At 43.8% G+C, this 12,093-nt stretch overlaps 1 protein-coding gene across 2 annotated transcripts in view; it reads right to left on the bottom strand.

Moving 5' to 3' along the window:
• LOC135909774 (kin of IRRE-like protein 2) overlaps nt 1-12,093 on the bottom strand; it is a 362,492-nt gene that overhangs the window by 56,883 nt on the left and 293,516 nt on the right. The window lies entirely within an intron of this gene.

The raw sequence follows: 12,093 nt of genomic DNA, 5'->3' as shown, positions 1-12,093 counted from the left end.
TTCTTCTACGACAACAAAATGAATATTCTTGACCACATAGCCTAAACATCCTCATTTCTCAATCACAAGACATCGACACTTGAGGAAAGGATAGATTATAGAAAACTCACATTAAAATTTTATTAATTCGCTATCTTGTGTCTAGTTTTCAGCATCTGTCTTCGCAAGAGTATGGTAAGGTGCAGCACAGGCTTTGCGCGACAAGAAAGGCTTTGCATTCAGAAAGCTCCCCAGTGCTTCTTTATTTTCAAAATCATTTTTGTACCGGTCTCTCCATCGGCCCCTTATCGCAGTAACACGTACTATTTGCTGACGGCGACATAAGACGGCAACTTCTGCCGTAAAGCAGGTGTCTAAACCTCCCTGTTCAAGACACTATGCAACATCGACTCACTGCCCGCACACGACTTCTTAAAAGGAAAAATTGCCATCCAACCGACTGTAGCACTATGCCACAAAGGAAACCCATAAAGGTTTCTCATGAAGAAAGCGTCGAAGTTGAAGGAAAATTCATCCTGGTGCGGGATTCGAACAGGGGACAAACACCTTGCCGAGGCGGCTGCTCTACCATCTTAGCTAACCAGAGGCTAGCAAATCGAAGAGCGAGGGTGAATTAATCAAGAACTCGAAGCAGTGGAAGACTGAATATCGCAAATCAGTTCTGCAGCAGCCTGCAAGATGGAGGGACAGTTCATGAAAGAGGAAAGCGCCATCCACCTGACTGTGGGGCGTTCTTGAAACGCTAACAAAAGAAGTCACAATAAGGGGGCAAACGATGTCGTAAAGATCTATAAAATTATGCGATACCACCACTAGGGAACGGGCCACTACACAGGCGACGCGAAGGCGGGCTCGGTAGCATACCATTTTAAAATTGAATTCATAAAATCCTGAGATTTCACGTGCCAGAAGCACGAGCTGATTATGAGGCACGCCGTAGTGGGGTACTCCAGGCAAATTTTGACCAACGAGGGATCTGTAACGTACCCCCAACACAAGGAACACGGGCGTTCTTGCATTTCGCCCCTATCAAAATGCGGCCGCCGCCGCCAGTATTTGATCGCGTGACCTCGTGCTTAGGATCCCCACACAATAGCCGCTAAGCAAGCATGGTGCGCAACGTAACATGTCATGAATCCCGCCATACTATGCAGAAAACCCCACAAGCAAGCGCATGCTCCGTGCATTGTGAGCGTAAAGGCAAACTAAATGCTCAATGCTGTTCTAACCATAGAGAATAGAAAACACAAAACGTACGTCCTTTTGTAAAGTAGTTTGCTGGGCCAGTTGGTACATGGTGAACATATAGCGGTTTCCAGGAAGTACGGACGCGAGCACAACAAGTAGAAACGGACAGGACAACGCTGGACTTACAACTTAACTTTATTGTGAATACATTCCACAAATCTCCGCCACGCATGCGTACACACCCACGACGTCGGCATTGATGTGCATTAAAAAACGGCGAATAAAGACATTTTACCCTAATAAAAGGAATAGAGGGCCTGGCAAAAAAAATGTAGGGCCTTATAATAATTATAACAATAATGCAAATATCACGCAAGTGCGCAACATTGCATGATATGTATTGGCCCAGTTTGAGCACATAAAGATACATATAAATACCATGTACGTCGACATTGCCTCCTTTCATGTCGACTTTGGTTCACACGCCTTTCTTTTTTTTTACTTGATACTTGCTTATTTCTATACAAAAGAAGCAGTGTGAGCTTAAACTTTTCCTCCTATATTTATAGATGGCTAGGACACAGACAAAGGAGAATAAACCGGCTCTATGCTGCTACGGAATCAAGAAGTTTTAGTATGTTTTATATGAAGCTGATTTAGAAACCAAATGAAAAATAATACGAGAAAACAATCAGTTCAGCTGCAAATTTCGCTTCATTTCTTTTTTTTTAACAAAGAAATATGTTAAAGGATTTCCATGCTTTCCTTTTTTGGCTCATAGGTTCTTGTGTTTTTCGGTTCTTTCTCGACCTGCTTTTCTACTAGCACCTTTTTGTGAGAGTTGTTTACTCGGCCCTAATTATCACCTCTTTTTCCTCGTTCAGGAAAGCCCTGCTCACGATCTTCAAACTGTGTTTTTTAGGTTTGCTTTAGGTAAGAAATTCCTGGGCTGCATGACTATATTTCTTACCTTCACTTGAAGCTCGTATGGCATGCAGAGTAGGAACAATCAGAAGAAAGCAATTTCGCCTCCAAATTACTTTTTAACTCGAGGAGCCTGTCGAGAAGCTTTAAGCGCTTTTTAATTTTGTGCCGATAACAACATATTGAAAACAGAGCCCTCCTTCTGTTTAGTTTTTACTGGTTTCAAGCACATAATGTGATCGGAAGACAGTGGATAGGCACCTGTTCAATTAATGACGCCGTCTCTATCACCTTATTTTTACAGTTTTGTTCGTCTCCCAAGGTTTCGTCTAGGTTTGTTTCTCACAGTTTAGGCAGGCGCTCCAAGTGTGCCTTCATGTATTTGAACTGCTGTCCGATTGGTTTTTTATGCTTTCGGCTTGGTTTACTGGTGTATGTATATTGTGTTTCCAATAGTCGACATTCACGCTTCCCAATCATTTCATCGACTGCCCAAGCGTCACTGATGTCTTCTCTTTTCGTCTTCGCGAGCTCCATCGCCTCACAGCCAATTAACTCCGACAAACCATTTCTTTTTATTGTGCTGCACATTGACTAAATAATTTACTTCTTTCTTTCTATTCAATTCGTCTGTGTTCTTTCGCCTCGGAAGTTAAGGTCGTCGTTAAGGGCGAACTAATTACGTAGCTTACGGCAGGAAATGAATTAAGGTCCGCTGAGGCTTCCAAACAGAGGGCGTATTCCCGGACGAGCATCAACTCGCGGTGCGAAAGGAGTCACTGCAGAAAAGGTGGTTCCTCCCCGCTAATTAGAAAGAGCGTGCCATGCATTGGCTCTGCTTTGGGGTTTCATTCGCACTCTGCGCAGAGCGAACTAATAACGTGAACGTTGGCTCCAGAGTCGTTTCCATTTTTCAACTAGACAGCTAGAAGGTGCGAACTGCGGTAGTAGGTTCAGGCCTGATGAAGATTCGCGTTGCTAAGAAATACTTTAAGGGTATACAGTACACAAACGCCGCCTCCGGCAACGTTATTCGGAACTGCGTTTGAAATAAGCTTGAGCTTTTTGAACTGAGCAGAATTATACAGCCCCATGACCCAATGACCTTCCTAGCCTTGACTTTTGCAGCTGAAAAATGTGGCGCGTCCTCTCCTTTATGACGAAGCTTTAATTCCGACTAAATTAGGAAGGAAAATGTCCGTTCGGATGTTCGAAACATCCGTTAAAGACGCCCACAAGAAATATTCGTGAAATTTTACTCAAAGAACCATGGGAGTTAGCGCAATATAGTATAGGGGAAACTTGATCATGCCAAGGAAAACTAAGCATAATGTTAAACAGCATCACGTAATCAGGTGTGTTTTAGGAAATTGGCAAATCGCAGTTAGGTATGCTTTAGTTCTCTCACGAGGGTATCGTCAAGAAGCGACCCAGCGTGTCAAATTAAAGCTTGGCACCAAGAAAATGTTTCTTTAAGAAATAATTTAACGAGGTATATTATGTAGGAGTCCCGTAAGAACTTATCAAAGTTTCCCTAAGAGATCCATAACTAAAATCTGTTATGTTTTATACGTTTTGAGCTAGAAGATTACCAAAAGTGCAACTTGGCAAGAACACCTCATCTGTTACAAGGAACATGTTTGGCAAATTTCAAAATTTTAGCTGCTCTGCAGGCAACCTAGGTATTTTAGTTTCGAAATTACCCCCAGAATCTTGACAATTGTTCCTCCGAGCAATAAACCATATTTTAGCATTCCTGCTGTAAGAAAACGGTTCAAATGGATATACAGGAAACCACGTACATTAAAATTTGGCCACTGAATTATACTTTTATATATTAAAATAGGATTTAACTCGGACGGATTACTTATAAGGGGTCGCGCAAGAACCCTGCCAGCACAACAACCGTGGCTCGACGCTGCATACGGAGTAGTGAAGAGTACCACTCTGGTGATTACAGAAAACAGCGGCCATATGCTATAATCGGATACGCTACTCTGCTACATAGACTTAAGCTACACGTTTAACGTAACCAGTGCAGCCTTGTGGTCGTGGAACCCGCCGTGGTTGCTCAGTGGCTATGGTGTTGGGCTGCTGAGCACGAGGTCGCGGGATCGAATCCCGGCCACGGCGGCCGCATTTCGATGGGGGCGAAATGCGAAAACACCCGTGTACTTAGATTTAGGTGCACGGTAAAGAACCCCAAGTGGTCGAAATTTCCGGAGTCCTCCACTACGGCGTGCCTCATAATGAGAAAGTGGTTGTGGCACGTAAAACCCCATAATTTTTTGCGGTCGTGGAGTTAGCTAACTAAACTCTCCCATCTTTCTACTCCCTGCCCCCCCCCCCCTACCTCCCTAGAGCTCTACTATTATTAAAAAACTGTGCAAACGTAAGAAAAACAAACAAATAATAAAGCTGTGACAGCACTGTGTGTTCTTGTTAAGTTGAGGTTCCGTATGCTCATATAAGGCAACGGCACGTTGACGATACGCAATGAAAATGCATGTGAAAAACATGCAGAACTACTCGAAAAGACAATTCCCACGACTAACTAATATACATCCCAACTACAGCCCATGCTGGAGGTAGTCGCGCTCTTCTAGAACGTTTGCAGAGCAGTTACAGGGCACGCTTGCGCTGGAAGTTATTTCATTTCGTTATACATATTTAAAAAAAAAACGCAAGCGGCAGAGCTTATCTGACGATAAATGTAGACGTTAATGTGATAAGCATTGAAGCAATGCGGCTACACACCGTATTGCCAACGCTGAAACGTGTATGCAGCCGGGCTCCACTGTCGCGCTTCTTACTACACACGCTGCGCCATCTAGCGGCGGCGGCGCCATGCGGCGCGGGTTCGACTCTGCCGGGCATCGGAGGAATCTAAGGGACCGTTTTGGTCATTGTAGAGTGGCATATACGCAATGGCAAATACATGCAAACGTTAACACGAAAGAGGCTAATTGAAGATCAGCTCAGACCGAGTGGCACATACTCATTTCTCCAAGATGAGCATGTGGTACATAATTTAAGAGCGGTACATACCCACTGCCCCATGACTGGTACCGAATCTGCACCGGCCGACGACGACGTCAAAGAAGTTCTTTAAACAGTGAAACATTACATAGCGCCACATATCCAGTCGCCCAAGTTGGTGCGAAAGTTCGTTTCAAACCATGTTGCCTCAGCACAGTAGGCCGACGAACTACCCATTCGACCATGGACTACTCATTGACCCTGGTAGGAGAGAAAACTATTAGAGGCATAGCTAGAGAGATATACAGACAGTCAGCCACTATAAAGTGCGTGAAACACCCTAAGAATGCTTATCTTAAAGGATTCTACAGCTGTAAATGCAAGTTCTATATGCAATCTGCAGAAGCACGATAAGGTTACTTATATTTGAGGAGCATTCACAAAGAAATAACAATTCAGAAAAGCAAGACAAGGTGAGGCAAAGGACCATTGGACGACGGAGACATGTTGTGTCGCCGGCAGGCAAGGAAGCAACAAGCACCTGCCATCGCCACTGACTGCAGCCGCTGCCATTCAAAGCGCAGCCGGCTGAAAGATGTTCGACGAACCGGAAAAACGACACGCCACGCCACAACGATTACCACCTAAACCTGCTCGGGGACGGGACAGCGGCGAAATCACTGGCGATGGTAGGAGTAAGCACCGCCGCGACGGGGTACTAAGGTAAACACCAGAAAAAAGGGATACCTACGCCGATAGAACCAAACACACAAGCATGATGAAAACAGAAAAACGGGACCATCTGCACAGGAGTTTGGCAGGTACAACTATTGAAACGAAGGAAAGAGCCTCGAAACAGATGGGATGGGCGTTCAATGTTTTCCACAATCGCTCTTTCCTCAGATATTACTAAGAAGAAGAGGATGTTATATCCTTCTCCTGTCCCCGAGGAAATACTTGCGTTCAGCTAGCAAGCTTCCATGTCGCCGGTATGGAGTGATGTTTGCATCAAGCACTCAAATTTGAACGGCCTGAAAAGTAGCGATACCAGTGACATGATGTGCAGGTGCTAGCTAAGCCTGAATTATTCATTTTAAAAACATTAATTTTGATGGTGTTATAGCACAGAAGAAATAAAATAAGAAATGGAAAAGTTCCTGCTGTAAATGTAAGTGTAACACGCAGCGCGAAGGACTCGTTCAGGATGCCACGTATTTCGAGGTTGTCCGCGTGTCCAGTTCAAGCACAGTATATTTTGCGAGTGCAATGACAAGTTACACCCAAAAATAATTAACGCAAGACCCAAATATGTTAACGAAAATCCAACTACAAAGGAAACAAAAAAAAGCAAAGTATTCAGTAAGCATGCTGTTAAGCAGCGGAGAGTAGCGCTGCTGCTCGCTGGGCATCTCAAGAGCTCCTGGGACAGGCCAGCAGGAACTAGACCGGCTTATCGCACCCAGTCTAATTTGTGTCGCTTAAGTGCATCGTCCGAGAGTGGAAGAATTAGTATGCAAGAGCACGCACGAACGCTCCTCACTCGGTTATTCGCGCCTGATCACACCCTGAGAGGCCCTACGACGTTGTCTGGAAAGCTCGTAATCGCCACTCGAGAAAAGGAGCTTCCGTGTACTCGTTGGTATTTCTTCCTTTTCGTCGTTGCTGTTGAACGCAACGGGTGGTGCCATGAGGCTTTCCGCTATCCGCCGTATACTCGGTCAACTCACGCAGTCTCTGGAGATCTGCACTTTTCTCGGTAAGTCCTTGCGCTGGGACGTGTACAAAAAAATTTAAAAGGAAATTACTCGATAAAAATGTGCTGATGGAAGCTTTGCATGCATAATAACCACGCGCAAGCTTGTGTACTGGTCTCTAACAGACAACGAATATACCATAGTGTATAAACCGATAAGATTGTTTTGCCGCACACATTACCTTTATGCGGCAGAGCAGAAACTACAGGCTACATATCTGTAAAAATGCGCGGTTATTAAATGATGTCCCACACTTGCTCCAGGGTTGCGATGGGCGCACTTTCTGGTACATTTCTTTAATGCATTTCGTTAACAAATTTCTTTAGCGTGCACGGGCGTCTCAGTTCACACTTCGCCGTGGCTCAATGGCTATGACGTTATGCTGCTTAGCAAGGATTCGCGGATTCGTATGCCAACCATAGTAGTCGCGTTTCGGTGGGAGTGGAATATAAAAGCACTTCTGTAGTAATGTCTCGGTGCACGTCAAGGAACCTCGCGTGGTATACATTAATCAACTACGGCGTCTCTGATTGCCCAAGAGGTGATTTTGGACGTAACGCCCCCCCCCCCCCCCCCAATTATCGCCGTTCGCAGGTGTTATCGCATTTACGCTCCATGGAAATGGGCTCAGTACGACGGCATTTAGACAACTAGTCACCAGCGGAATGCACTACGCTGCATAAAAAGTACAAAAAATGGGCAGAAATCTTAACTGCAATGCAAAACAGGGCAAAAAGCAAGAAAAGACGTATAGTATAACGGGTGCGAATGATTTGATAAGCACCCACTTTCAACCACGCAAATGCTGACATAAGAGTAGAGAATTCTGATATTCGCATCTCACTTTGCTTGATTAACGTTTCCATGCCAGAGTGGCAGTGCACGGCTGGAAAATGCTTATTCTTTTATTACGAAATATTCCTGGGTAAAATGTAAGAAAAATGCCTGAAAGACATTGCCGAATTTTATATGATTGAATTATCTGCATAATTTTAACTAGAATAACATTAATTCGAAACACACACAAGGCAACGCTTGACGGTGTTTAGAAATAAATGTATGATGTTTTTGTACATCGCAGTGTTCTTTCACAAAACCTAATTACACATTTTTGGGCGCAAGTAAATTATTCGATTCCAAATGACATCACTGGATCTGAAAAAGTTAACTTGCGCGTCTCGTACGTAGCTCCATTTATTACAGCATGCACGGCCCCTAGGCTGTATATGAGCCCTGGCAGGACACAAATACAGTAAATTCGCTCATTCCGGAAACATTAAGTTAATTCTAGGCGCTAAATTCGAGCTAGCGGGTTAGATGCCGGCCGTGGCCGCCATGTCTCGATGTGAGCAAAATGCAAGAACTCCCATGTACTTACATTTAGTAGCACGTTTAGGTCGAGCGTTAAGAAGAAAAAAGGAGAGGCAGTGTTTCGCAGCGCAGCTTGTGAACTACAGGACACATAATTTACTGCACTGGTTGGATGCGCTCGCTCACCACATCACACAACTGGTCACGTGCAATTAAGCAAATACTTTAGGAGCACTTTGATTCTTTAGTTCTACAGCTTCATATATTTCTTAATGAGACAGAGCGTAAGATAATTAGTACATTCTGGAAGACAATACATCATTACAGTCAGTGTCTACTCAAAAGCGGAAGCATCCAAGGATTTGAAATTGATGGTAAATTCTCAAGCAAGTTAAAAAGAAAAGAAACACGTGATTCAAGCGAACGTAAGGAATAATAGTAGGCGTTAACAAGCAACAAAGAAAGAAAACAATGAACAACGACGATGACACTGGCTGGCGTAGTTCCTGCTCGACACATCAAAGAAGCTCGGCACAAAGGCGCCGCCTACAAAGAGGCCGCGTGGCTATAACGAAGCGTCGATAGTGCGGAAGTCAAAAGAAACGCCTTGAGAAGCCTTCTCATTGGTGCAGGGATACCCACATGCTTGACATGTTGACGTACTAATATGTATAGTCGGTAGCGAGATGTGGACTCTCTCCAATTATGTGGGAGGACTACAGACGTATCTAAGCAAAGAAGACAAAAATATCATAGCGGTCTACGGTGGAAAGTGAACCAGCGGTGCGAAACGATGAGAACAGAAAAACAGAGTAACAGGACGTACGCCAACTACCATATGAAGTTAATGCACAGATAATCTGCGCTTTCAAGCGCAGCTTACAATCACACAATCAAAATATCATGATCCTAGCAACGAGATGGTGCGATCAACGAGAATGGACACCGTTATCTACAAACTAGAATTTCTTTTCGTGAAGAACCAATGAAGGCATGCTGATAAAATTCTCGTTTCTCCCAATGTGATACTCTTTGTTGACCTCACGCTCTATGTTGTCCTTATATTTGCTAATGAAATGGGTTTCACGAAACAATGGAGAACAACCACAATATTCGAAATCTGAGGTCAGCTGACTACCAGAACCATTTCTATAGTTTAGCTTAGGTTGGACTGCCCTGTCATTGAAGCAAAACAAGATTCTGCTTTGGTGCACAGCATCACTCACACACATGCACGCACGCGCATGCGCACAAGTAGTCATTGATATGACCCAATTGAACCAAAATTACCAACCTCGCATGTGTAGATAATGGTACCATGCATAGCATCCCGAATTTCTCTCATTGCAGTGCTTTAAACTCTGCCTGGCAAAGCGCCCGTTTTTCATGGTAACCTTGCCAAAGAAAGAATCCAAATAGCAGCAAATTTACGCCATTTTTCAACATTGCATCACATAAAAATGGGCAGAGGTTTCAGAAAGAGAATAAGAATGACAAGACCCATAAGGTCATTATTGCTCGTTCACGCGATCTGGACAATGAAATCACAGTATACGAAATCACACTGTAGAAATCGAAGTATATGGGTAATGTGCTTTTTCTCAATTCTTTCTAGCTACTTCAGTTTTATAAGCCCGAAGACAGCACATCTTCAAGACTAACTTCAACGCCCACGTGCACAAGCAGTTGCCATTTTCTGCTTTTCCCCTTTCATTGTGGCGTCATAGCGAAAGTTACTTTCATGCATGTTTGCCGCCGTATGAAGTACCCAGAGTTGTAGTTAGACGGTTTCTGTAGAGTTTCATTGCAGCCATCATATGCATACATAAACCCGGTTTTATGAAGCCTCGTTTGTTTGATTTATGTCTTGTATCCCGGTTCTATGAGAAAAGCTTAGTATAAAAAGATGTAGGGAGACGAGTTGGCTGAAAAGAAAGATTTGGTTGAATGTCACATAAAGAAAAGCAATCATCTACGGTTTTACAGCTCGCCATCATCACAGACTGAGAGCCAGCCGCTGCACGGGAAGGATGCACAAGAAAAAACTAAAATGAGCCAAGCTTCTGAAATAAATAAACGGAAGCGAAAAGATAAACGCGGCACGGGCTGTAGGCCTCGCCGTCTTTCAAAACACCTTTTCATCCATCATGCTCACGCCAAGAGCTACAGCGCACGTCAGCGACTTCCATCGTAGCGAGGGGCGCAGGTTCACTTGCATGCATTTCTTTTTCGGTTTGGCTTATTGGCTTCGCGTGATGTGGAACGCCAGGGCTACTTCGTTGCTTTATCCCGGATTCCCGGGCATTTGAATTGAAATACAGCTACGCAGGGTTTCGCGAATAAACTTACTTGTCTCCCATGACGACGACACGTCAATAGCTGCTGTAGTTTCGCAGTTGTCGCACAAAGGTGCGTGCTCTGAACAAGATGTCCCAATCTGGCGTTTTGTCTCTGCTTAAGTAAGCGTTCTTTTTTTCTTTCTGCTTCTTTAAAAGAAAGGTCACGTCAGAGCTTTCCTATTTACATCAGGAATGTAGATAATTACCAGGCTAAACAATCTACTGTGCTCGATGACATCAAGCCCCAATGCCTCATGTATAGCATGCATCTTTAACGCGGCAGCGTTAAGGAGCCAGTGTCGCAGAAATTACGATGTCGGCAAAAAGATTTTAGAACCACGTACACCAAGGCCTTCCATGTGACGCAAAGAATTGACTGAACAAATTGAGCTAAAATACGCGGAAAAATTACAAACTACGACACACACACCACCTACCGACATTATAGCTCTTAGACTGCAATTTGAATATACGAGAAAACATACTTCTGTTAGGCCAAACCTCAGACAAACCCCTTTCTATAGCGTTTCTGCAATTCATAGACCGGAGACGGCGTCCGCTATTTGCGCACGCCGGCGCAGTTGCCGGGAAGAGTGAGAAGCAGTCAGGGATCTTTGAATGCTATCACACTCCACTCCTAAAGGCGAAGCTTAAGCATCCTCCAAATTTTCAGAACATTTTTCAGTGTATCTTTGACTCGGTAACTGTGAGAATATCTTGCTAGAGCAAAAAGAGAAAAATACCCCATCATAGAATACTCCTTTGAATAAATACGCTTCCTTCTACGGCTGCAGCCACAGAAAAAGAAATTATCGAGCGTATAAACCCATGAAATTGGGCCAACAACGGTAATAAACGAAATAATTGGAGAAATCTATTAAAGCATGCAAGATACACGCATGAGCAAACGAAAAGTAAATTTTATCACCTGAAGCTGGTGAAACGAACCAGGTGCAACTCCCCGACAACGCTGCCACTGACCGAAATGTAGCATCAAAGCAGCCACTCATTTCAGTGTATTTGAATCATTATTCTAACGTTTACCAAACAACTGTAAATTTGAGTACCTTTTGAGTACTGCAGAAAGAGGATTTTTATAGAAGGTCACTTACTACGCAAAACTTTTTAAAAAATTCTTAACGAGGCAGACTCGCATCTCACATGCATGGACAGCACTCGAAGCACGGTTCAAGTACCACATGGAAAGTAAGAAAACAAAATAAGAAAACCACGACGAACGATACGCCTTTACATTTTGTTAAAAGATATCTCTATACGAAGCAAATACCAGCTGCAAATGCTACAGCACGTTTGAGGAAGTAATTACGAACAAAAAATTTTTCTCAGCGCTCGAACGTTTAATCGGTTCGCTAAGAAAAAAAAGAAAAAAAAGAAAGGAGAAACCATACAACAAGCACGACTGTAGGAAAAAAGAGTGGTCTCGAAAATCAAGCGGGCTCGCAGAAAAACCGTAGACCTTTTTTCCAGGAGCGATAAATTAAATTTCGAGATTCACTCCCCGCAGCGGTTCGACGTCAGCGGGGCTCTTGATGAATTTCCGGCTGGCTGGTCAGAAACGATATATGGCCACAGTTGAG

The sequence above is a fragment of the Dermacentor albipictus genome, chromosome 4, assembly GCF_038994185.2.
Source record: "Dermacentor albipictus isolate Rhodes 1998 colony chromosome 4, USDA_Dalb.pri_finalv2, whole genome shotgun sequence".
Classification (NCBI taxonomy): domain Eukaryota; kingdom Metazoa; phylum Arthropoda; class Arachnida; order Ixodida; family Ixodidae; genus Dermacentor; species Dermacentor albipictus.
The sequence above is the reverse complement of the archived record's forward strand: the minus strand, read 5'-3'. Positions and strand labels throughout refer to the sequence as shown.